This window comes from Carlito syrichta, unplaced genomic scaffold, assembly GCF_000164805.1.
Source record: "Carlito syrichta isolate Samal-C Ts95f unplaced genomic scaffold, Tarsius_syrichta-2.0.1 Scaffold301830, whole genome shotgun sequence".
NCBI lineage: Eukaryota > Metazoa > Chordata > Mammalia > Primates > Tarsiidae > Carlito > Carlito syrichta.
In genome coordinates, this window is record NW_007245926.1 from 64,699 (window position 1) to 88,759 (window position 24,061).

General features: G+C 50.8%; 1 protein-coding gene across 2 annotated transcripts in view; it reads right to left on the reverse strand.

The window, feature by feature from the left end:
• The window catches only part of KCND3 (potassium voltage-gated channel subfamily D member 3), a 229,738-nt gene that overhangs the window by 29,204 nt on the left and 176,473 nt on the right, over positions 1 to 24,061 (reverse strand). The gene's annotated exons all lie outside the window — the stretch shown is intronic.

The window sequence follows — 24,061 nt, forward strand, 5'->3', positions numbered from 1 at the left end:
CATGGTCTCGCCAAGTTGCCCAGGCTGGTCTCAAACTCCTGGGCTCATGCAAAATCCTCTCGCCTCAGCCTCCCAAAGTGCTGGGATGATAGGTGTGAACCACTCCCCTCGACCTGTTCATTTTGCACCTACTACAAATAGTCCTGCAAAAACCCTTGAAGCTCCTTTGCCTTTTCATTTGCATGGGGCTCACCTGCCCGAGAGAGTCTTGTTTCCCCAGGGCAGGGCTACGTCTCAAACCACTTTACATCCCGTTTATAATAGAGCTTAAGATGGGGGGGCATTAATGACACCAGATAGGAGCTGCCAGCCCCTTCCCCTTGGACCGAGGCCACCTATCCTATTCCTTCCCACTCCTGCCCTACCCCTGCTCTGTCCTGGCTTCTCCAAGGCGATGGGGCGAGGCCACGGCCAGGGACTCCTGTGCTTCCTCCGTGAGCAGTGCCTTCCTTTAGGCCTGGAAGGACCCTCTTTGCCGGTCAGTATTTCATTTAAGTAATTAAATTTTTGAGTTGGGGCTCACTCTGTCACTCAGGCTGCAGTGCAGTGGCATGATCATGGCTCACTGTTGCCCTGACCGCCTGGCCTCAGCCTCTCAAGTAGCTGGGGCTACAGGCATGCATCACCCTGCCTGGCTAATTTTTTTTTTTTTTTGTAGAGATGAGACCTCATCATGTTGCCCAGGCTGATCTTGAACTCCTGGGCTCATTTAGATTCTGATGCCGGCAGGAAGGAGGCAGGTGGGCTCGGGGCTGCTACGGGACCTGCCACCTCAAACCCTGATGCCACTGTACACGTGTCGCACTATCATGGAGCCTCTTTGCTCTGAACTCTCCGTTCTGGACGTGTCTGCCCTCTGCACCTCAATGAACCTTCAATGTTCTGGGCCTGACGTGGCCGCGTGAGCAAGGAAGGGAACAGGCCGGGATCAGTCGCGCGGCTCTGCATGGCCACCTCTGCGGGCCGCCTGCAGAAACCTCTGTGAGAAACACAGCTGCCCTCCAAGGAAAGGGGTGAGATGAGGGTACTCGGCTCCACCGCTGGAGGATAGTGTGAGCCATCGCAATCTAGGAATGTTCGCCAGGTGCCAGGCACTGGCCAAGTATTCTGGGAGTAATCCATTTATTTAATTCTCCCAACAACCTCAGGAGATGGGATCTATCATTATCCATTTTGCAGGTTAGGAAACTGACTCAGAGAGGTTAATTAATAACTACCAAGTCACACAGCTGATTCCTTCCTCCCTTCCTCCTTCCTTCTTTCTTTTCTTCCTTCCTTTTTTTCTTTCCTTCCTTTCTCCCTTCTTTCCTTTCCTCTTTCCTTTCTTTTTGTAGAGATGAGGTCTTGCTTCTGTTGCCCACGCTGGTCTTGAACTCCTGAGCTCGAGCAATCCTCCTGCCTCAGTCTCCCAGAGTGCTGGGATGACAGGTGTGAGCCCCCATGCCTGGCTGACACAGCTCATGAGCAATCAAGCTAGAATCCCCAGAAGGCCTGCCTCCAGGGCCTAGGCTTGAGACCACTCCCTTCGGTGAGCAAGCGATGCTGCACCTGGAACAGACAAGCACAGGTGAGCCAGGCTCTGAGAAGACTCCATGGTCTCCCTCACCTCTCTGCCCCGGACCTCCCGTGTGACCAATGCACACGGCCGATGGCATGGGTGAGACATGAGCAGACCCTCCCAGACGGCTGCAGGGTGATGAATGGGCCAAATAAAGGACAGGGGTTTCTGGCTACAAAGCAGAACCGGGTAGCGCAGAGGAAAGGGAGTCTAAGCCTACAAGCAGGAGTTATTTATTTGCTTTCTCTTTGTCCACGGACCCCTTTAAAATGACTCAATCGACTGTTAATCTCAATGGAACATCAACCTGAAGAGGGAATCTAAAGAGCAAGAAAATTTAGAAGAAGAGAACGCATCCATCTCAGCCCAGTCCCCTGGAGAGGCGCCCAGGGGGACACGTGGGGAGGAACTCTCCCAGGGCGGGCCGAGGGTCCGCTGCCACAGCCTGGTCGGGACCCAGTGCCAGCCCTGTTCCTTCTCCCTGCCCCAGCCTGACTACATCTCCGGTCCGCCCTGTCTCTGGTTGGTGGGGTCCTCATGGAGCCCGTCACAACCGACCAACACACGCCCTGCGTGTTTCCACGAGGCCCCTGTGTGGATAGTCATCTCAGCAATATCCCGCAGTCCAAAAGGAAATGCCTCCAGGGGCGTCCATTAGCCCCCTTTAAAGAGCCTGGCTCAGCCAAGGGCTTACTCTTCTGGGAAAAGCCAAACTTGCTTGAGAACAAGACTTGAGTGAGGAGGGCAGGGAGTGCCGGCGCTGGGAACTGCTGTCGGTGGCATGGCTTGGGGACTGCTCAAGGGGACTCCTCGCTGCTGCCCTGGTAGGGCAGGAACTGACTCGTGGTGGTGGGGGGCAGGAAATTGTAGAATGCAGAGAATGAAAACATGAGCTCAGAGGTCTGGGGCCGAAGCGTTCTAGAGAGACTGTCGGGTCACTTCCTGGTGGCAGGAGGACAGGAAGCGGAGAGAGGAGTGTGAGGAAAGCAAGGGCTTTGTGCTCCCCCAGGCCAAATCCTAAGCCCTCATTTTGTCCTCTTTGCCCCTCTTTCCCATGGAACAGTGCAATAACTATGACCTTTGGGCTCAAACCTTGGTTCAATGCTCAGACTTGTCAGAGTCGCAGTCTGTTGCCCAGGCTGGAGTGCAGTGGCTGCCTCAACCTCCTGGGCACAGGTGATCCCCGCTGCCTCAGCCTCCCAAGTCGTTGGGACTACAGGGGTGTACCACCACACCTGGCTAATTAAAAAAAAAATTTCGTTGGAGAGGTGAGTTCTCTCTATGTTACCCAGGCTGGTCTTGAACTCCTGGGCTCAAGCGATCCTCCTGCCTCAGTCTCCCAAAGTGCTGGAATGACAGGTGTGAGCCACCCCACCTGGCACAATTTTTCACCCTAGTTTTCTCATCTGTAAAATGGGGATATTCATATCTACTTATCTCTCATTTTTGTGAGGAAAAATAGAGCAGGGATGTCTACTCCCAGTAACGGATGGCTGAGCACACCACCAGGTGGCTGTTTCAGGTCCCCCTGGTCACCCTCTGACACAGGCTCCCAGGTGCTGGGGCTCTCAGTGGCCTCCTGTGCCCTGAGGCTTCAGGAGGGTCACCTGCCTCCCCATGAGGGGAGGGGCTGTCTCCTTCAGTGAGGACCTTCTCCGCCAGTGGACAGCACTTGCTCAGCCTGGCCTGTCATTCCCTCTGAGGATCTTCCTTCTGACACGGAAGCTCAGCTCTTGAATGACCCATTTGCTCACGGCTCTCACAGCCCTGCTCTCCCATTTTCCTCTGAACTCTCACACACACCCTCTGTGGGCACTTTAAATAGCTTTTCTGTTCCACTTTTCCATTCCAAGGAATGGGATTTGGGCTCAACAATCTTGATTCAATGCTCAGGTCCTCCACTGGGGACCCCTTGACTGGGGTTAATTTTTTTAATTGGAGTTAGGGTCTTGCTCTGTTGCCCAGGTTGAAGTTCAGTGGTGCAATCATGGCTTGCTGCAGCCTTGATCTCCTGGGCTGAAGCAATCCTCCCACCTCAGCTTCTTAAGTAGCTGGGACCACGGGCACGTGTCACCAGCCTAGCTAATACTTTTTCTTTTTGTAGAGACAGGAGTCTTGCTATGGTCCAGGATGGTTTCGAACTCCTGGACTCAAGCAATCCTTCTGCTTCAGCCTCCAAAAGTGCTGGGGTTACAAGCATGAGCCACCGTACCCGGGCTTGGATAAAAATTTTAACCATCATTTTCTCATCTGGGGATATTCATATCCCCACCCCTTCTGCTGAGGACAATTTTAAAAGCTACATGAAATACAGAAAACATTTTCTTAAGAATCATCAAAGGGGAGGCCGGGCATGGTGGTTCAAGCCTGTAATCCCAGCACTTTGGGAGGCCAAGGTGAGAGGAGTCCCTGAGCCCACGCGTTCGAGACCAGCCTGGGCAACTTGATGAGACCTCGTCTCCACAATAAATACAAAAATCAGCCGGGTGTGGTGGCGTGTGCCTGTAGTTCCAGCTACTTGGAAGGCTGAGGCGGAAGGATCGCCGGAGCCCAGCAGGCGAGGCTGCAGTGGCCAGGAGCGGCCACTGCACTCCAGTCTGGGCGACAGAGTGAGACTCCAACTCAAAAAAAAAAAATCTTCAAAAAGGTAACAAAGTAACAAGGAATCATGAGGCCATCACTCTGAGAAAGTGAGAACTCCATGAGTGACGTAAGCCTGGTACTCAACACGTTCCTTGCCTTAAAAAAAATTAATCCAGAAGCAACAGTGACAAGAATGAGCGATGGTTTTGTCTTGGCCCCACCCCCTCCAAGGTGGGAAGCCTAAGGAAATACACTCTACCCCACTCACAACTGGGATCTGGCAGGGCTGTACCCTTGGGGTGGGGACGAACCAGAAGTAAATATCCCCTCTCATGGACTTGCAGCCTTGGATTTGGATGAAGACCTTTGTGTCAAGGTGATCTTGACCAGGTGTCTGGCAGAAGCAAACCAAAATCCTCTCTGGGGGAAGAATATTGATTCTTCCACAGATTATCCTTCAAAAATTTTCAAACACATTGACCAGCACAGAGTCAAAAATAACAAAGCACACAAGGAAAGAAGACACTGTAAGTAAGAACCAGAGGAAACAACCATAAAAACAGACCCACAAAGAACTGAGATACAGTCATAGGTCACTTGGTACCATTTTGATCCACAATGAATTGCATATATGGTGTAGTCCCATAAGATTATAATATCATATTTCTGCTGAACCTTTTCTATGTTTAGATATGTTTAGATAACACAAATAGCCTTGTGTTACAATTGCCTACAATATTCAGTAATAGTAACATGCTCTATAGATTTGTAGCCCAGGAGCAATAGGCTATACCATATGGCCTAGGTGTGTCGTGGGCTAGACTATTTGGGTTTGAGTAAGTATACTCTATGATGTTCCCACAATGATGAAATCACCTAATGATGCATTTCTCAGACTGAATGGCCATCATTAAGCAATGCATGACTAGAATGGAATTATCAGATACAGACAACTATGTTAAGAATTCAAAGAAATAAAAGGTGAGCTTGAAACCTTTGTCAAGGAATAAAAACTTAAAAAGTGACCTAGCTATTTTGGGAAAAAACAAAACAAAACAACCCAACTAAAAATTCTAGAACTAAAAAGCACAATAGCCTAAATTAATTACTCAGTGAATGGGTTTATTAAATGTTAATTAAACATAGCTAAAGAAAAAATTCGTGCACTGGCGGCTAGAAGGAACTATTCAGAATGCAGCACACAGAAGCAAACAAGAAAATACATGTGGCTTGTGTAATGTTTGGCACAGAGAAGAAGGAGCTCAGTAAATGTTACTTCCATTCCTTTTTCTCTTTCAGGTTCTAAAAAAAGATTTCTTCTTTCAGAAAACCTTTTCTGGTTCATTTGGCCTGACATCCCTCAGTCCATTACTCTGATTTTCTCAGCATCTTTGTACTTGGCTTATTCATATTGACAGGAACTCATTTATTTCTTGAGATCAATGAGAACAAGAGCTAAAGTCACTCCCAAAACTGATGTCTCTTGGCCAAGTGCTTCCTGGTCCACAAACCCATTTCTCCTTTGTGCCATGAGAATGTACAAATGCAAGTCGGTTGACTCACCAAGTGTGGTCTACTTCCAGATCAATGCTGGTCAAGGTAGCTGCTGACCAAGGGCTGCAATAAATGCTCCAGCGTTCAGGGTCAACAGGGAGTGTGTGCAGGCCCTCTTGAGGCTTGCTCTTCTCAGCCATCAGGGCTTATTATAAGCTCAGCTCCTTCTGGAGATTTTCTTTTTTTTTTTGAGTTGGGTCTCATTCTGTCACCCAGACTGGAGTGCTCACTGCAGCCTCAACCTCCTAGGCTCAGGCAATCCTTCTGCCTCAACTTCCCACGTAGCTGGGACCACAGGCACGGGCCACCACACCCAGTTAAATTTTTTGATCTTTTGTAGAGACGAGGTCTCACTATGTTGTCCAGGCTGGTTTTGAACTCCTGGGCTCAAGCGATCCTCCTGCCTCCGCCTTCTAAAGTGCTGAGATTACAAGTGTGAGCCATAGCACCCGGCCTCTTTCTGGAAATTCTGATGAGCAGAGTTGGTGAGGTGGGGTGGCTCCCCTGCCCCGAGAGAAGGTTGTCAGTTTTGCAAGAAGCACTTCTGCTTAGTAGCCCTCCGGCTGACCAAGGACTCAGAACCACAGGCGGGCCTTTCCAGAGGTGCCTCCTGCATGTTGACTTGAAGTGTCTGCCTTTCATTCCCAGGCGCTGGGGGAAAAGGGACAGGGAAGCCCTGAACAGCCCTGTCCCTGACGCCGAGCTGGATCACCTCAGACCCCTGACCACAATCAGGACCACAGGCCTGACTCCTCTTCAGCAGACGGGAAGTGTAAGGAAGAAGAACTGGACTTGGCTTTGGGAGAGAAAGGAAGGGAGAAGCGCTGGAAGCTGGGCTGCCAGGGGATGCTGAGTTAGGGCGAGTGGATGAAGGAGCCATGCTGAGCACGGGGCGGGGGCTGGGCTGCTGCAGAGTTGAGAGTGGGACCAGGAGGGTGGCTTTATGCAGGCAGCAAGGAGAGGCAGTGGTAGTCATGTTTTGATTAGTAAACGCCCGAGGGGACTACAGAATCCAATGTCCTGGCCTTACCAGCTCTGTTTCAACAGCAGCAAATTATTTTTCTAGACTTGAAAAAGCTGTCACATCTCCTGTATGTGTCTGTGTGTGTGTGCGCACACGCACACTTGCATGCTTGTGGATTCACCAACCTATTTGATCAAGGGTTAAAACAATATATATTTTTTTGAGTTGGAGTCTCACTCTGTCACCCAGACCGGAGTGCTGGGCTCTGGCGATCCTTCTGCCTCAGCCTTCCAAGTAGCCGGAATTATAGGTGCGTGCTACCATGCCCAGCTAATTTTTTATTTATTGTAGAGACGAGGTTTCACCAAGTTGCCCGGGCGGGTCTCGAACCCGCAGGCTCAGGCAATCCACTCGCCTCGGCCTCCCAAAGTGCTGGGATTACAGGCTGAGCCACTGAGCCCGGCCTAAAACAATATTAATTGATGACCTTTGCATACCAGACACTGGGCTGAGTCCCGGGGACTCAAAAATGATCAAAGGGCAACCCCCTCAGGTTCCCTCCCACGGAGGGAGTTTTTCTGTCTTCTCAACAAATCCTGCTTAAAAAAAAATGATCAAAGGTCAGCCATGGCAGTTCACACCCATAATTCCCACACTTTAGGAGGCTGAAGAGGGAGGATTGATTGAGCCCAGGAGTTTGAGACCAGCCTGGGCAACATAGCGAGACCCTCATCTCTATAAAAAAATTAAATAAGGAAAGAGGAAAGGAATGATCAAGCAGGGTCCCCAACCTGCCCTGGGGATGTTCACCAGCTCAGGGAGATGCAGTCTCTCTTGATGGTCCCTGCCTGTGCCCAGCTTGTCTGCGGACTCTCTGCGTTCACTGATTGGTATCTGGTCCAGCCAAAGGGTTTTTCATAGCTCCCTCCTGGGCTGCAAAGGCAGCACCGGAAATTTCAAGCAAGGAGGCACTTCCTGGTGCAGCATCACCCAGTGCGGACAGGATATTACTGAGATCAAAGACAGATGACCTGCTCCAGCTCTGGTCTGCCCCTTCTGCCCCTGATCTCAGAGCAGGAGACGACCAAGGGGTCAGTGTGCGAGGGGCCTTCTGAATCAATTCATGGCCCCGTCTTGAATAGACTGGGGGAGTGACTGTGTCTCTTGTCCGCTCTGGCTTTTCTTTCCCTTCTTCCCAGCAGGGGCTAAGCTGGGTGCCCAGACCCAGTGACCATTCAGTCTCTTCCAGTTCTTGGTCCTGAGGAATGAATCTCGACCTGGCTGGGAGAGAGTGGGCTGGGATCTGATGCCCGGAGAGGAGAGACTCCTGGTTGCCCTGGGACACACAGGGGCAGAGGAAGGAACTGAGCTCTGATGCCCGGAGGCTGCACCCATAGGCCCACGCTGGGCATAGGCTGACATTCCCTGACTTTCTATTCAAGCACCCACCCTGGCTGGAGTGACAGCAGGTGTCAGAGAACTAGTCCTGCTCTTCCCAGTGAGAGACTGTGGCCAATTAGCTGAGCCCAGGGAGGTGGAAAATGCCTCTCTCCAGCCCTGGAGTGAACAGCACATTCAGTGTTTCCTGGAGACATTTCCGTGAAGGGTGAGGAAGGCGTAACCTCCCAGGACCCGGAGGAGATGGTTTGCGGCTGGCAGCCCAAGGCTTTAATAACGGAAAAGGCAAAGAAACACTCCACTAAAGTAGCATAAGACAAGTGTAACACTTGGCCATGCTTTTCCCAGAGTGTGTCTGGGTCTTTCTGTGTGTATGTGCACAAAGCACAGGTGTTTTCTCTGGCGTCCAACAAATTGGGGTCTTTGCTGCGAGGGGCTGTGGCAGCTGTAAAGGAAGGCAAGCCAATAAATGTGGGCTAAAATAATTGGTCTCCGGATGTGTGTTCTCTCTAGCCGCTGCCTGTCCCCCTCCAGCTGCGGGCCTTGGGCCGGCTGAAACACACCTCGCCTGCTATCTTCTGGACCATGGCCTATATCTCGTTTCATTAGATTTCATCTGTGTAGAACTGCTGAATAGGGGGACGGGGTCCCGGTTCTATCAGTCTCCGGACACGGGGGTCTCAGCAGCCCATCTTGATTTCTGTGTCTTCCTCTCCCCTCTGCTCGACAGACTGGTGATCCCTGCATCACCCGCAGAGAGGAAGACAAAAGAACCAACACTTTCTTGTTCAGTGGGCAACAGTGTGCCAGGTCCCAGATCAGCTGCTTTCTATATGCACTGAGCAGTTGCCGGGGTGAAGGTAAGGACTGAACAGAATAAGAGAGGTCAAGGATGTAGACAACACCAGAAGGTACTACGCAAACATAAAAGTCAATGTATTTTTACTGCTCACTACCCAAACCTGGGAAACCTTGACACCATTGGCTCAAGAGAAATGCTGGGCCGGGCGCGGTGGCTCATGCTTTTAATCCCAGCACTTTGGGAAGCTGAGATGAGAGGACTGCCTGAGCCCAGGGGCTTGAGACAAGGCTGGGCAACTTGCGAGACCTCATCTCTACAATAAATTAAAAAAAAATTAGCCAGGCATGGTGGTGCATGCCTTTAGTTCCAGCTACTTGGAAGGCTGAGTCAGAAGGATCACCTGAGTCCAGGAGGTCGGTAAGCTGTGATGGTGCCACTGCACACCAGCCTGGAGAGAGAGAGAGAGAGAGAGAGAGAGAGAGAGAGAGAGAGAGAGAGAGAGATTGAGAGGAGACGCTGCTCGGATTAACCCTAGGTTACTGTGAATGTCCATCTCTCCTTACCTGAATTCTGGCTCAGCTGCGGGGCCTGGTTAAGGACAGGATGAGAGGACAGAGGGAAGGTGAGTCAACCCACAAGATTTGCATTCGAGGTTTCTGGGTTTGCATGCGTTTCTGGGTCCCCTGGCGAATGTTGGTTGTTGAATTCCCAAGTCAGATGTGCTCTCAGGATTGTCCTGTCTCAGGGCCCTGGCTCCCTGGGCCTCTGGGCTCTCACGGTCACCCAAAGTCAGACTTGGCTCCCCGAGATGGAGGCTAACTTATTTTTAAAAATCAATCGGCTTCACTAAGGTCTGACTAAAGTTCTATTTTAAACGTCCCCTGGAGAAGCTGGGACAGGTGAGGAACATCAGCATTTTTTGCTGAGAGTTTGGGGCCGAGAGAATTTAGGCTCAGACATGTCTTTTTCTTTCTCCCCACCTGCCTGCTTCCTCTGCCTGGCACAGAAGTGATTTCTAGAGGCAGAGGCTGTGAGAACAAGGGTGAAGGACTGGCGAGGACATTCCCGACTCTGCTCCTTACGGCAGCACGCTGGGCAGGGCGGCCGCTCTGAGTTTCAGTCTTCTCGTCTGGAAACTTGGATGAAGTTAATCTTACATCTCGGGACCACAGTGAGGACTGCAGAGGAGGGTGCTGGAGGGGTGCCGGGCATTCAGTGAGTGGCAGCTGTTGCTGTGAAGAACTGGTCCTGGGTCCTCTCCAACAGGGACAGTGACGAGGGGATGAGAGGGTCCTGACCAGCTCCCTGGCTCTGTGGGCAGTGCCCGAGGAGCTGTTTTTCACACTTTCAGGGCAGCTACTCGGCTTCTCTTGCCCCTGAGTGCTGTGTGGCTTCTGTGTGCCACGCGGTGCCCAGGGCCTTAGGGGAAATGCGGAAACGACCCTGGGGCCCCTGGGCACCCAGCCCTACCAAGCAGGGAGCAGCAGGAGGGCTGAGGACTGACCATCACTGGGAAGGAGTGATGTGGCTTCCTCCAGGGTGGCCTGGGCAGTGGCCCTTGCGCAAGAAAGTAGGTGCTCATCAAACTAGGGGCAGGTGCATGCCACGTGTGCTTACTGCATGCCAAACACCGTGCTGAGCACGCCCTGCTTATTTATTTACTTAAATAAGTAAATAAAAAATAAAATGGGGACCTTCTGCATTCTATTTTTATTTCATTATTTAGTTTTTGTGAGTCTGGGTCTCACTCTGTCACCCAGGCTGGAGTGCAGTGGCACACTCCCAACTCACTGCAACCTTAATCTCCGGGCTCATGCAATCCTTCTGCCTCAGTCTCCCGAGTTGCTGGGACTACAGGCGCACGCCACCGCGTCCAGCTAATTTTTTAGATTTTTCATATTTTGCATTTTAATCAGCACGACAAGGGCCCAACAAAGTATGGCCTCTTTTCACCCCCCGTTTCACAGATGATGAAACCAAGACTCACCGGCTTAATAATTTCACTGGGGTCACCTGGCTTGTGAGCAATAGAGTCAGGCCTCAAACCCAAACCTGCTTCACAGGAGTGTCTGACCCAAAGCCACTGCCCCATTTGCTCTGGCTGCCAGGCACCAGGAATAGGGCCTGGGCTAGCAGGAGAAGCCAGGGGGAGGCGGGGGAAGCCTGTCTGCAACTGTGGCCCCATCCCTCGGATTTCTCCCAGTGTCCTGGGTCCCCAATCTTGCCCCACCCAGAGAGGGCCTGCCGTCTAGAGCTGGGAGAGGCAGGGGTGGCCGGTTCAGGTTCTGGGGCGAGGGAGCAGGTGGGAATGGGTGCCCTGGTGAGACGATGTCACCTCGGGCCTCTGGGAATCCGGCCATCGCCTCCCCCCAACTGGAGAAGCACAGGTCACCATGGGGTCATGGGACCCTCCAGATTGCCCTCAGAACCGTGGCAAGAATCAGAAGCCAGCAGTTCTGGTGCCCGCCCTGTCAGACTCCAGTCCCTCAAATTAATGCACAGTCCAATTTAATTTCCCTTTAGGAAATTACGTATTTTTAAAAAATACATGAAGAGTCAGAAAGGAGCCATGGCAACAAGGAAGCTGAGCATCAGAGCTGAAGCCAAGCCTCTTCTACCCCGCAGGGGCCAGTCTGGTCCAGGTCACAGTCTCCTGACCCTCGTCACGTCACATCACATGCGGACAATGATCACATTTGTCCAGCACACGGGTCAACGGAGGCGGCCGTCTGTAGCCAGAGGCGAGCTTGCCCAGTCACGGCCAGACCGAGGAATACATGTCTCAGACACCTGCACTGGGGGCAGAGGCTTGGCTCTGGATGTCTTCTCTAGTCAGATGCTGGCTCTCTCTCGCTAGGTCACAGGGTGGTGGATGGGTTCAGCTGACACTGACCAGGACCCACAAGGAGCCAGGCAGACCTCGCCCACAGCCACCCTTAATTCCCACAAGAATCCTGTGGCAGCTGGAATTCCTCTCCCATTTTACAGATGGGAACACTGAGGCTCAGAAGCATTCTGCAACTCGCCCATGGTAATAATTATAGTATTCAGTGAGTGCCTATTCTTTGTTGGGCACTGTGCTAAGTGCTTGATACACGACATCCCCTCTGTTGAGGGACCCTACCTCACCAACGCGTTGGCAACCTCTCTGAGCTTTTACACAGTTTGCTGAATGTACCAGTCACTCGTTAGATGCAGAGTACTTAGGATGTGCTCGGCCCTTGGGTAGGTCTTCAGGGACAAAGATACATCACGGAAATGGTCCTGCCCTTAGGAAGTCCACAATCCAAGACAAGACACGTGACCATCTGATGTGAAGCGCTATTTACTCACAGATGCTACCTGCTGGGCGCTGGGGACAGAAAGAGGAAACACGGGGACACGTGCTGATTATAGGAGAGGGCAGGCCGATACGGGAGCCCAAGAAATAAATGGACAGACAAATTACAGCACAGTATGGGAAGGTTCTTAACTGAGGGCCCTGGGGGCAGGCCCCCCAAGTCTGCTGGGGAAGCAGATCCCACACGGTGAGAAAACAGCATATACTGAGCACCCACTATGACGGCCCTGGGAACAAAACCCGGATGTGTCTTGAGGCCCGAAACTGTGTCACCATGATAGAGTGGGAGTCCTGCCTAGGCTGCATTGGGTGCTCACGAGACAGACGCTGTGTGAGGGATTGACTGAGCCATGAGCAATTGAGGGGCTTCTGCCATCTTCTTATTTTCTTACCGCTCAGATTAATCTGGTTTTAACAAATGCTTAATGCAGAGACCTTATTGCTAAAGAAATCCCTATTGCTGGGATAAAGATCAGGCTTTAGGAGCCTGGAAGTTATTGCCAAAAAATGGATACTGTCCCCTGTTTCTTCAAATGTCCTGCTGGTGCAGGGGTCACAGGCCCGGTTGCCAAGATGGTGCCTGACTTTCCCTGGCAGCTGTCTATCTCCAGGACCCATAGCTTTGCTGTCTAAAGCTTGTGCTTTTTTGTTTTTTTGGGTTTTTTTTTTGAGTCAGGTTCTCACTCTGTTGCCCAGACTGGAGTACAGTGGCACGATCACAACTCACCACAGCTTCGAACTCCTGGGCTCAGGCGATCCTTCCTCCTCAGCCTCTTGGGACTACAGGCATGCACCACCACACCTGGCTAATCTTCTAAATTTTTTGTAGAGATGAAGCCTTGCTAGGTCGCCCAGGTTGGTCTCAAACTCCTGGGCTTACACAATCCTCCCACCTCGGCCTCCCAAAGTGCTAGGATTGCAAGCGTGAGCCACTGTGCCCGGCTGGCACAAGCTTCTTTATCTTCTCCAACTGAGTCTCCATCATGCATCTGCTCAGTCATATTAAGGAAGCCCAGTGCCCCCATATTCTAATCAAATGGCAGAATACTTGGTTATACTTGTACCTCAACTCATGTCGTTCTTCTGTTACAAAGAACACAGAGCACTGGGCAGACTTTTGGTCAGTTTAGCCTCCTCCTGCCTCAAAGAACAACCAGCTGTCCCTCTTTGACAGGAGAGACAGAGGACACTAGGGAGGGGAGGGGACTTGTCTGAATCCCCAGAGCCTTAATGGTAGAACCAGGACTAGAAGCTATGGGCGTGGGTGTCCAGACTATACCCAGGTACATGGCGTCCTGCCTTCTGCATGCTATCGTGGCCCTCTGTGGGCCGAGGCCAACCCCTTTGCCCCTTTGTAAGTTTCTTTTTTTTGAGTTGAGGTTTCACTCTGTTGCCTAGGCTGGAGCGCAGTGTCCTGGCTACCACAGCCTCGACCTCCTGGGCTCAGGTGATCCTCCCACCTCAGCCTTCTAAGTAGCTGGACCATAGGTGCGTGTACCACACCCAGCTACTTTTTTGATTTATTGTAGAGACGAAGTCTCACCGTGTTGTCCAGGCTGGTCTTAAACTCCTGGGCTCAGACCATCCTCTTGCCTCAGCCTTCCAAAGTGCTGGAATTACAGGTATGAGACATAGCACCTGCCTGTAAGTTTCACTTCAAGTAGTAAAATGATGTTCCCCTCTCTTTCCTTCTTGTCTCTTTTTTGATCAGTCACTTCCCTTCATGGGACAAAGAGTCTCTTCTTGACCAAATTTTAGTCAGGCTTCTCTGAATTCTCTTCCCAATGAGGTCTTGACTTTGGGACTTCCCTTTCTGTCTTCGTGCCGCCCAATTTGGGAGAGAATCCTGCTAAGTTAGTATCTGATCACCCTTGGCATCTGCTGGCTTCCCTGTCCCCTACCACCCCCCATGACGTCTGATTGCCCTGCATGCCTTCAGCAAGAATCCTGTCAGGTCAATTTAGCCAGACTTCCTCTTACCCTGATGTTTTCTCTTAGTCATTTCCATCCATGAACAGCCCCCTGCTCTGCTCCTCGGCTATAAATTCCCACTTCTTGTATTCTGAACTGAATCCATTCCATCCTGAGGTCTCTCTTCCCTTGCTGCAATGGTCCTGAATAAAATATGTTTGTACTGCCTCGGCTACCATCCAGTTCAGGTTCTCTCTGACACATCACACTTGCAGTTGATAAGAACCGCCCCTCGGGGAGGCCAAGACAGAAGGTCGGAAGGAATTTTCTGGGCCTGGCTAGATGTCCTCACACACAAAAATTCCTCCCTGGGAAGCCGCCCAGTCCCCACCTCCACGGCCAGCAGCTGCTCCCAGGGTCCTGGGAAGCAAGAAGGTGTGGAGGGAGGGAAGCTGGGCCACCTGGAGCACTAACACTGTGCCACACACCTGGAGCTTTGTATGAGTTACCTCCCCAAATGTCATGAAATGTCCCGTAATGTCACCAGGAGCTTGGTATGCGTCAACTCCTGTAATGTCATGACCGTCAGTAAGGTGGATCCTGGCAAGGCTCCCACTTTAGAGATGAGGAGGTCGAGGCACAGAGCATTGAAATAACTTGCTGCAGGCACACAGCATAGAAGGGTGAGAGGGGAGACACACTCCCCACCTGCTCCCTGGGAGGGGGCGGGGTCGAGGCTGCAGCTTCTCTCCACCTGAGGAGGGCTGGGGGCAGCTCTCCAGGAGTGGGACAGGTCAGACTTCCTGGGGTCACCCTCAGGCCTGGGGTGCTCTCCAGTCCCTGGGGAAAACAGGGATGAGTGGAGTGCCCCTGACTCAGACTCCATGCTTCTTCCAGAAAGCCCCAGATGTGTCCACACAGAGCTTCATGGATTCACTCCACAATCATCTGCAAAACCCAAAGGATGAATCTTTTTTTTTTTTTTTTAAGTGGGAGTCTCACATTCTTGCCCAGTCTGGAGCGTCATGGCAAGATCATGATTCACTGCAGCCTCGACCGTCCTGGGCTCAGGTGATCCCTCAGCCTCCCGAGGAGCTGGGACTATAGGCACATGCCACCATGCCTGGCTCACTTTTTAAAATTTTTTTTATTTTTTATTTATTTATTTGTTTATTTATTTGAGTTGGAGTCTCACTCGGTCGCCCAGACTGGAGTGCAGTGGCCGCTTCCGGCCACCGCAGCCTCGACCTGCTGGGCCCCGGCGATCCTTCCGCCTCAGCCTTCCAAGTAGCCGGAATTACAGGCGCGCGCTACCACGCTCGGCTGATTTTTTGATTTACTGTAGAGATGAGGTCTCGCTGCCCAGGCGGGTCTCGAACCCTCAGGCTCAGGCAATTCGCTCACCTCAGTCTCCTAAAGGCACTGGATGACAGGCTGAGCCACCGAGCCCGGCTTTTATTTTTTTTGTAGAGACAAGATTTTGCTGTGTTACCCAAGCTGATCTCGAACTCCTAGGCTCAAGCAATGGTTCTGCCTCAGCCTCCCAAAGCGCTGGGATTACAGGCATGAGCCACCACGCCCGGTCACAACAATGTTAATTGTGTCTGAGTGGCCAGGCTATGGTTAATTTCTCCCTTCCAGCCCACCCATTTTCTTTCTTCTGTTTTTCTGTATTTTTCAATGAAAAAGGATTAAGCCTCGCATTTTTAATAAAACCACACTTTATGAAAAAAATTAGGAGCGGATCATACCACCATATATGTGGCAGAAAGCTGAATATACGGACACAGAATCCAGTGTGGTAATCAGGTGGAACCCACGACAGAAACAATGTATGAGGTCGGCAATGTGCAAAACAAGCCCGTGCATATGTGGTGGCCCATAAATAGTGATGCACGCTCATTAGGAGCTGTTTGACTTTTATACCACAAAAAACTAGTTTTTAGTTCTCCACTTTGTTGTTCGTTCTTTAGCATTTGTTAACTGCACTGGGGCTGACGGGTTAGCCTGGTCCCAGGGGTGAGCAGTTCCCATTGGCACATGCGCTTGGGTGCACTCTTGTGTGTGCATGCACGCGAGCAAATACACACACACACACACACACACACACACACACACATGCCCATTATTACAAGGCTGCTGTCTTGCTACCAGGCTCGCCAGGGCCTGAGACTTCCTCCCAGGCCGGAGACCTTGAGCACAACTTCCCACTGGCTTTGGCCAAACGCATACTGCAGTGCAATGTGACTGACATCCGACCAGAGGCGAAAAGCAGCTGAGAGATGGAGGGGGCTGGGGCATCTCCATGGTTGAAAGGCTGGGGAACGTGGGGGAACAGGGACCAGGGAGGGTGCCCACCTGTCTAAGCGCCTTTTCCTTATTGATCTCTTGATTACACAATCGCCAGGCTCTTCTCCAGTCCCGGAGAGCCTGGGCTACAGATCCCAGGGGAACCGAGGGTGAGAGGGGACTGCTGTCATCTTGCAAACTTCCCACGCAGAGGTGACGCCTAGATGTCCTCCCTGAGTTTCCTTTCTTGCTCCCAGCCCTGGCTGGTTAGGCCAAGGAGCCCTCTCACTTTCTCCTCTGCCTCAGGAGGGCCCTCTGGGCTTCCTCTCCCCACGCCCTGCCTGGGTCACGCAGCAGGGTCATGCCGGGAACGCCAGCCTCAGGCACCATCCCGGTCTGGGGAAATCCTCGAGCTGATCCTTAGGCACAGGGCCCAGGAGAGGCCCCACACCTCTGCAAAGAGATCCAAGAGAAGAAAGAAGCCCTGTCTTATCTTTCCTCTCATCGTCAGAGAGAAAGAGCTTTCCTTTGCATTTCAGCACAGCCAGGCTTACTTGCTTCCTGGAGAGCTCACATGCCGCACGCATGGCCACACAGGTGCACACACAGCCTTTCACTCGCATGCAATCACATGTGTGTGCACACACAAATACACCCCTCTTTCCCCACAGGGGGAAGGAGCCCTCTCCCCAGCCTGAGGCCTGGGACTGCCTCAGCTCTGGCATTTGTGTGCTTGGGTTGTGCCTGGGGGGAGGTCACAGGGAAAAGTGACAGCAGATCCTGTCACTTCTGAGGACCTAGGAGGAAGGAAGGCACAGCATAGCTGGAATTCAGATTAGAGATGAGGAAAAAAAATCCCCAAACCCAACCGGGAGAGAAAGCTCATTAATGTCTCCGTTCCCCTCCTCATTAAGCAAGAGCTCGCTCATAAATATTCACAGAATTCTAAAGTAAGATCGAGGTGAAAGTTAAGTTAATGTGGAACAATTAAGACTGCTCACAGCTCTGCACAGTCTGACTGGGCCCCGGCCTCCCCAAAGCCCAGAGATCTGGGATGCTCTTGTCTCCCAGAGACGCAGGAACGGGAGCAGGGGTTGGGGCAAAGGCTTGAGCAGAACACCTCCCCACCCCACGCCCCCCAGATGCCCTGTGAATACACTGCCTAGGCCTGCCAGTGTCCCTCAGGCTGAGAAACATCAGCCATGGGAGGGGCTTGAAGATCTCCCAGCACCTGTCACTGGCTCACTCGTCTTATAGTCTTACAACAAGGCCTACCTTGACCAGAGAGGGTGTGCGACTTGTCCAAGGTGAGCAGCCAAGCCATGACGGAGTCCAGGGCACTTTCCACAACCCGCCTTCAGTTTGGTCAGGACCAGGAAAGCCCTCCCCTCACACAGGGGTCTCTGTGGCTCTCTCCCTGCCCAGAGGCTACGAGCTCTCAGACCCTGCACGCTGCAGCCTGACAAATTTCCTTAAATGCAGGTGCAATCGCGTCAGCCTTCCAAAAAACCCTTCACTGGCTCCCACACTGTGAGTTAAACGCCATCTCTCCATTCTCTGAGGTCCAAACGCTCCTTTACAACCATCATCACGGCTCACCCCTCATTTTCCAATGTGCCAGCCGGAGGGACTGTGAGCTCACCTGCCAACCTCTCCTACCCACAAGCCTTGGTGATGCCACTCCCACTTCCTGGAATTCCCTCCCTTGCCATTCTACCTGTCAAAGTCCCGTAAATCTTCCCAAGGCCTGTTTCAAATGTCACTTCAGAGGTCCGTGCTGGGAAGCTGACCCTGCTTTGTTCCATCCAATGTACTCACACTCCAGGGTGGTTTGCTTGAACGTCTTCCATGTTACACCATCTTCTTGTGCCCTGTCCTTCAGCTGATACCGATAATAATCGCTATAACAATATTAGTGACAACGGACTGAGTGCCACCGAGTATGTGCCTGTTGTCTTGTATATATTATGCCTTGCAATGTAGATATTGCCGATCCATTTTACAGCTGAGTGACCTGAGGTTCTGAGCGGTTCAGAAGCCTAGCTCGGTGATAGTTAGGAACAAATAACTGATACCACATGTTCTCACCCACAAGCAGGCCCTGATCACTGGTCACACAAGCACAAGGGTGGGATTGGCAGATGCTGAAGACGGCGAAGGGGGGGAGGAAGGGGAGTGTGATAACACACCGGGTACCTGGTCCACTATCGGGGGAGGGAGGGCCCGCTAGAACCAAACATCACTTGTATGCAACTTACTTGTACCCCACAACTCTATAATAAAAAAATAAATAAAATTAGAAAAGCCCAGCTCTGTCTGGCTGTCAAGCTTTTGCTTCTCCTTGGCTATGCTGTTTTTACTCTTACTTCTGGTAGGTCCCTGGATTGAATCGTGTTCCCTCATAAGATATATGTAAGTCCTAACCCCTGGTACCTGAGCAGGCAACCTAAATTGGAGTGGGGTCTTTGTGGATGTGAGCGAGTTAGGATGAGGACGAAACTGAAGGAGGGTAGGCCCTCATCCAGTAACTGTTATCCTTAAAAGAAAAGAAAAATTCAGGCCCGACACACAGAGGGAAGATAGCCATGAGAAAGCAGAGGCCGAGACTGCAGTGATGTATCAGCGAGTCCAGGAACATCAAGGAATGCCAGCAGCCACCAGAAGAGAGGCAACAAATAGATTTTCCCTCTGAGGTTCCAAAAAGGAGTCAACCTTGCTGACACCTTGATCTTGAACTTTTGGGACCGTGAGGTATGTTTCTATTGTTCTAAGCCACCTGTTTGTGGCACTGTGTTATAGCAGAACATGAATATGGTAAGGACAGTATTGGTTTCACCCTTCTCTTTATCCTTTTAAGAGATTGGCACACTGTCTTCACATGGTAGGTGCTCGGTGAATACTTGGGAACTGGAACAGAGACTTTTTTTTTGAGTCAGGGTCTTACTCTATCACCCAGGTTGGAGTGCAGTAGCACAATCACTGCTTACCACAACCTCAAACTCCTGGGCTCAGGTGATCTTCCTGCTTCAGCTTCCTGAGTAGCAGGGACTACAAGTGTGTGTCACCGTGTCCAGCCTGGAACAGAGACTTTCATACCCTGTGTGCAGAGGTCTCAGGGGCAGGGAATAGATCTAATATTTTACTGATAGGTGTTCAAGGCCAGGAGAGGTCAGTTACCTTCCAGCTGGCTGGCAGTCGAGTTGCTTCCGGAGCAGGAGTCCTGGGTCTCAACAGCTAGGCAAGCTGGCAGCTACAGAAGGCAGCTGGTGAGGTCAGCACAACCCAGAGGCCTTGCACATGAGGTTTTCTTTGGTGCCATTAACTGAAGCCATTTAAAACATCCTGGGTCTGTAGTGGAGCTGGAGAGAGGGCTCAAAAATGTCCAGTCACCCCCTTCAGGAAGCCATCGGTGGCTGGCTCTGGGATTTGGGTTTCTGGGAGGTGAACTGAAGGCTATGGGGGTTCCTTCTGGAAGCATCCAGTGGCACCTCTCTCCACCTTCCCCCCACTAGAGGCCCAGCTAGCCTCCCCCTCCTGCAATACCTACAGCCGGGCGCCCCTCACCCTGGGCTCTTGCCTTCTCTGCCAGCAGGCAGGGCCTCTTGCTGCTCCCGGGAAGGGGGACAGTCCCTGGGATCCTGAGCAGACTGCTGAGGGAATAGGATGGTGTGGATGGTGGCTTGCAGGTGTGCTGATGTCACCGATGTTGAGAAGTGGGTAGGGTTCATCTCCTGCACTGTCTACGGCACCCCTCCAGCACTGTTCTTCCCAGGCAATTAGAAGCCACACTGTCTGAAATTTCCTCCTAAGGCCTGTCTCTCCATGCCCTTGACAATGAGCCAGGGGTGAGATTTCTACTCTCCTCTCTGTGTGGGGGCTTAAGCAGTCTGTGTGTGTGTGTGTGTGTGTGTGTGTGTGTGTGTGTGTGTGTGTGTGTGTATGTGTGTGTTAAAAACCATATTCTCCTTTTTCTAAAGATTTACATGATTTTCACATGTTAATATTTCTGAAATTGTGTCACAGTTGAAAATTAAGGTGTACCTTTTGTGTTGTATAAGTAATTTTTTCTTTTTCTAAGTCGGAGTCTCACTCTGTTGCCCAGGCTAGAGTGCAATGGCACACTCCTGGCCACTGCAGCCTTGACCTGCTGGGCTCAAGTGATCCTTCTGTCTAAGCCTTCCAAGTAGCTGGAACTACAGGCATGCAACACCACGCCTGGCTAATTTTTTTGATTTATTGTAGATACGAGGTCTCACCAAGTTGCCCAGGCTAGTCTCGAACCCTTGGGTTCAAGGCAATCCCCTCGCCTCCGCCTCCCAAAGTGCTGGGATTATAGGCATGAGTCACTGTGCCTGGTTGTATAAGTAATTTTTATTTATGATAAAATGTATAAAATACAATTTACATTTTGACCATTTGTAGATGTACTGCTCAGCAGCATTGTTTATGTTGTTGTGTAACATCACCACCATCCATCTCTAGAACTCGTCAACTTCCCAAACAAACTCTGCACCCATTAAACAAGCCCTCTCTTCCTTCAGCCCTTGGCAGTACCATTCTACTTTCGGTTTCTATGTTGGTTTTTCTGAGTTGAGGTCTCACTCTGTTGTCCAGGATGGAGTGCAGTGACATAATCACAGCTCACTGCAGCCTTGACTTCCTAGGCTCAGGTGATCCTTTTACCTGAGCCTCTTAGTATCTGGGATTACAGGCATGAACCATCAGGTTCAACTAATTTTTGTTTTTGTAGAGATGAGGTCTTGCTATGTTGCCCAGGCTGGTCTCATACTCCCGGGTTCAAGTGACCCTTGGCCTTGGCCGCTTGAGTAGCTGGGACTATAGGCACATTGCCCCCATGCCTGGTTAATTGTTAATTTTTGTGTGGAGATGGGGTCTTGCTATGTTGCATAGGCTGGAGTCTTTTCTTATGGAAACTTTCCAGTTGCTTTCAATAGTTTCTCACATGTGACAGTGGCCAAGGTCCTCACTGCCCTTCCTATTCTCCCTCCACTGAACCCACTCTGGTCCCTGATATGACACAGCTGACACGTCACATCATAGTCCTGCAGATCAGACCTGATCGTCTAAGGTGCCTAGGGTCGAGCTCCTTTAAAAAGTGAGCCACGCTCTATCTCTGCTCCTATTTTGAGCTTTAGTTCTCTTTTTAATGATGCTGGCTTTACCCTCTCCGATCTGAAGAGCATTTTCCTTGATGGGAAACGCAAGAGAGAAACAAGAACTGAATAACACACTCCATTGTGGGGTGCATTCTGCTCTGCACACCTGCAAAGCACTTGTGTGACTCCCGGCTCAGGTCCTCACTGCAACCCTGAAAGTTGAGCGGGGCGGTGCTGGCACCCGCTCCATGAGAGTAAATGACTCACACAGGGTCCCTCAGCAGCCCAGGCAGAGGGGAGGGATGAACCCACGGCCAGAGACTCTTTGGGGAGAGGGTCGTCTGATTACACAGGCACAAATAATCCCAGTCAGGAAGCATCTGCTGACACTAATACAGCCATGCCAGGGGCTTTCCAACAAGTTCACATTTGAAAAGCAAAAGCACACAAAGCCCAGCACTAAGAAGGGTGACCTCCAGGGAAGGATGTGGAAGATGTTAGGTTTTTAGGAAAAGTTGAGGCTTGGGAACAGTGCAGAGGCAGACGAAAATCATTTTAAGTTATGGTGATAGCGTGATCCCGTGTCCTCCCCAATTCCAAACACACAAAAAGCCCAAACAAGACATAATAACAGGACTGGGCATGATGGCTCACATCTATAATTGGGAGGTCGAAGTGGGAAGATCACTTGAGCCCAGAAGTTCGAGACCAATCTGGGCAACATAGTGAGACTTCATCTTTACAAAAATCAAAAAATCAAAAACATGAGCCAGGTGTGGTGGCGCATGCCTATAGTCCCAGCTACTCAGGAGGCTGAGGTGGGAGGATCACCTGAGCCCAGGAGGTCGAGGCTGTGGTGAGCCGTGATCGTGCCATTACACTCCAGCCTGGGTTATAGAGTGAGACTCCCAACTCAATAAATAAATAATAATGACACCAAAGGACAAGACAAGGCTAAGCCTGCTATTGGAAGAGAGGCTCAGAAATCCTGATAGCTCCGTGGAAGGTAGATGAGCTTGGGGAAAAGAGCCTCTAGCTGCAGTGGGGAGACCAGCCTTGGTGTGGCCTTGGCCAGTCAGGTGACTTACAGCAAGCCACCCTTCACCCCAACCCTTTATGTCCCAGAGGCCCAAGGTTGTGGACTAGTTCAGTGTGTACCAAACTTCCTCCAATCTTCTGCCCTGGTGATCCTGCCATGTCCCCACGGCACCTGTATGACTCAATTCTAGCCAGATGCTGCCGCCTGCTTTAGATACTGAGCCTGAAGCCTCTCCTGCTTGGTGAGAAAGGGAGATTAGCAAGGATTAGGGAGGCGTGAACAATATTTTAGCATCCAATTAAGACTTTCTCTTTGGTGGCATCGGAAAGATTGAAAGGAAATTGCAAAAGAAAAAACACTTTTAAAATGACCACACATGACCCAAATGACTTCGAGCATCATCTAGAATCATTTTGAGGTCCACCAGTGATCCGGGGTCCACACTTTGGGATGCAGCAGATTAGCCTGGTGATCCCTGAGCTCGGCAACACTGTTGGGATATTTGGGCCCATAGATCTGGGGCCTAGGGCTCTTCCCACCTCGTGGCACAACAGACTGTCATGCCCAGGCGTTCCTTAACCTCTGCACACACTTTGGGGGCAGCATCCTGCTACGTTCACGTTCTTGGGGAGAACACAGTACAGGTCCCTCCTGTGGGTCACAGCACTGCCCACACACCAGATCCATCTAAGCTTCATGGATTCCTGACCCTGGCCCACGAGATCATGTTCGGCTTTTGGATTTGTCTTCTGTTAAGTGAGCTCTCTCCCTATTCTTCTCCTATCTCTAGTGTTTTTAAATAAATAACATTAAACTTTCCCATCATAAAAGTAATGCATACCCATTGCAAAGAGGCTGAACACCAAGCAGAAACTCAGAGAGAGGAACACACCATCCATTGTTCCCTCACTCCTAACTACCGTCATTAGTATTTTGTTTTCTTCTAGTCTTGTTTTTTTTTAAAATCATGGTTGTTAACATATTATCTGTACAATGTTGTCTCTTCTTTTCCCTTGCTACCCTCTGAATCACACACACTATCCTACATGGCTGCATTTTGATTCTCTCTAACTTTTGCTTGTACAAATGACATTACTAATAACAGTATTTCTAAGCTAGTCCTGTTTCCTGGGAAGAGATCCAGGAAGTGGCCCTTCCGGGCGCCATATCCCACCTGCAGCATCTGGATGGGACTGTTTTGCAGCACCCTTACCAGAACCAGGTGGGGTATTCATTAAAAATCAAAATCACAATCAAAATCTTTGCTGATTTACAAGGCAAAGCCAGCTATCCAGTTGTTTGGACTTTCATTTGGATGACTAGTGAGATGGAAGGGTCTCCATTTGTTGGAAAGCCTGCTTTATTTCTTCTTTACTAAATCGTTGACTACATCTTTGGCTAGCTTTTCTTTGTGCCTTAGAGGTTTTAGTATTGATTTGCTCAAACTCCTTATATGTTAAAGATATTAACTATTTATTCACTATTTGCTGCAAATATATTTTTTTG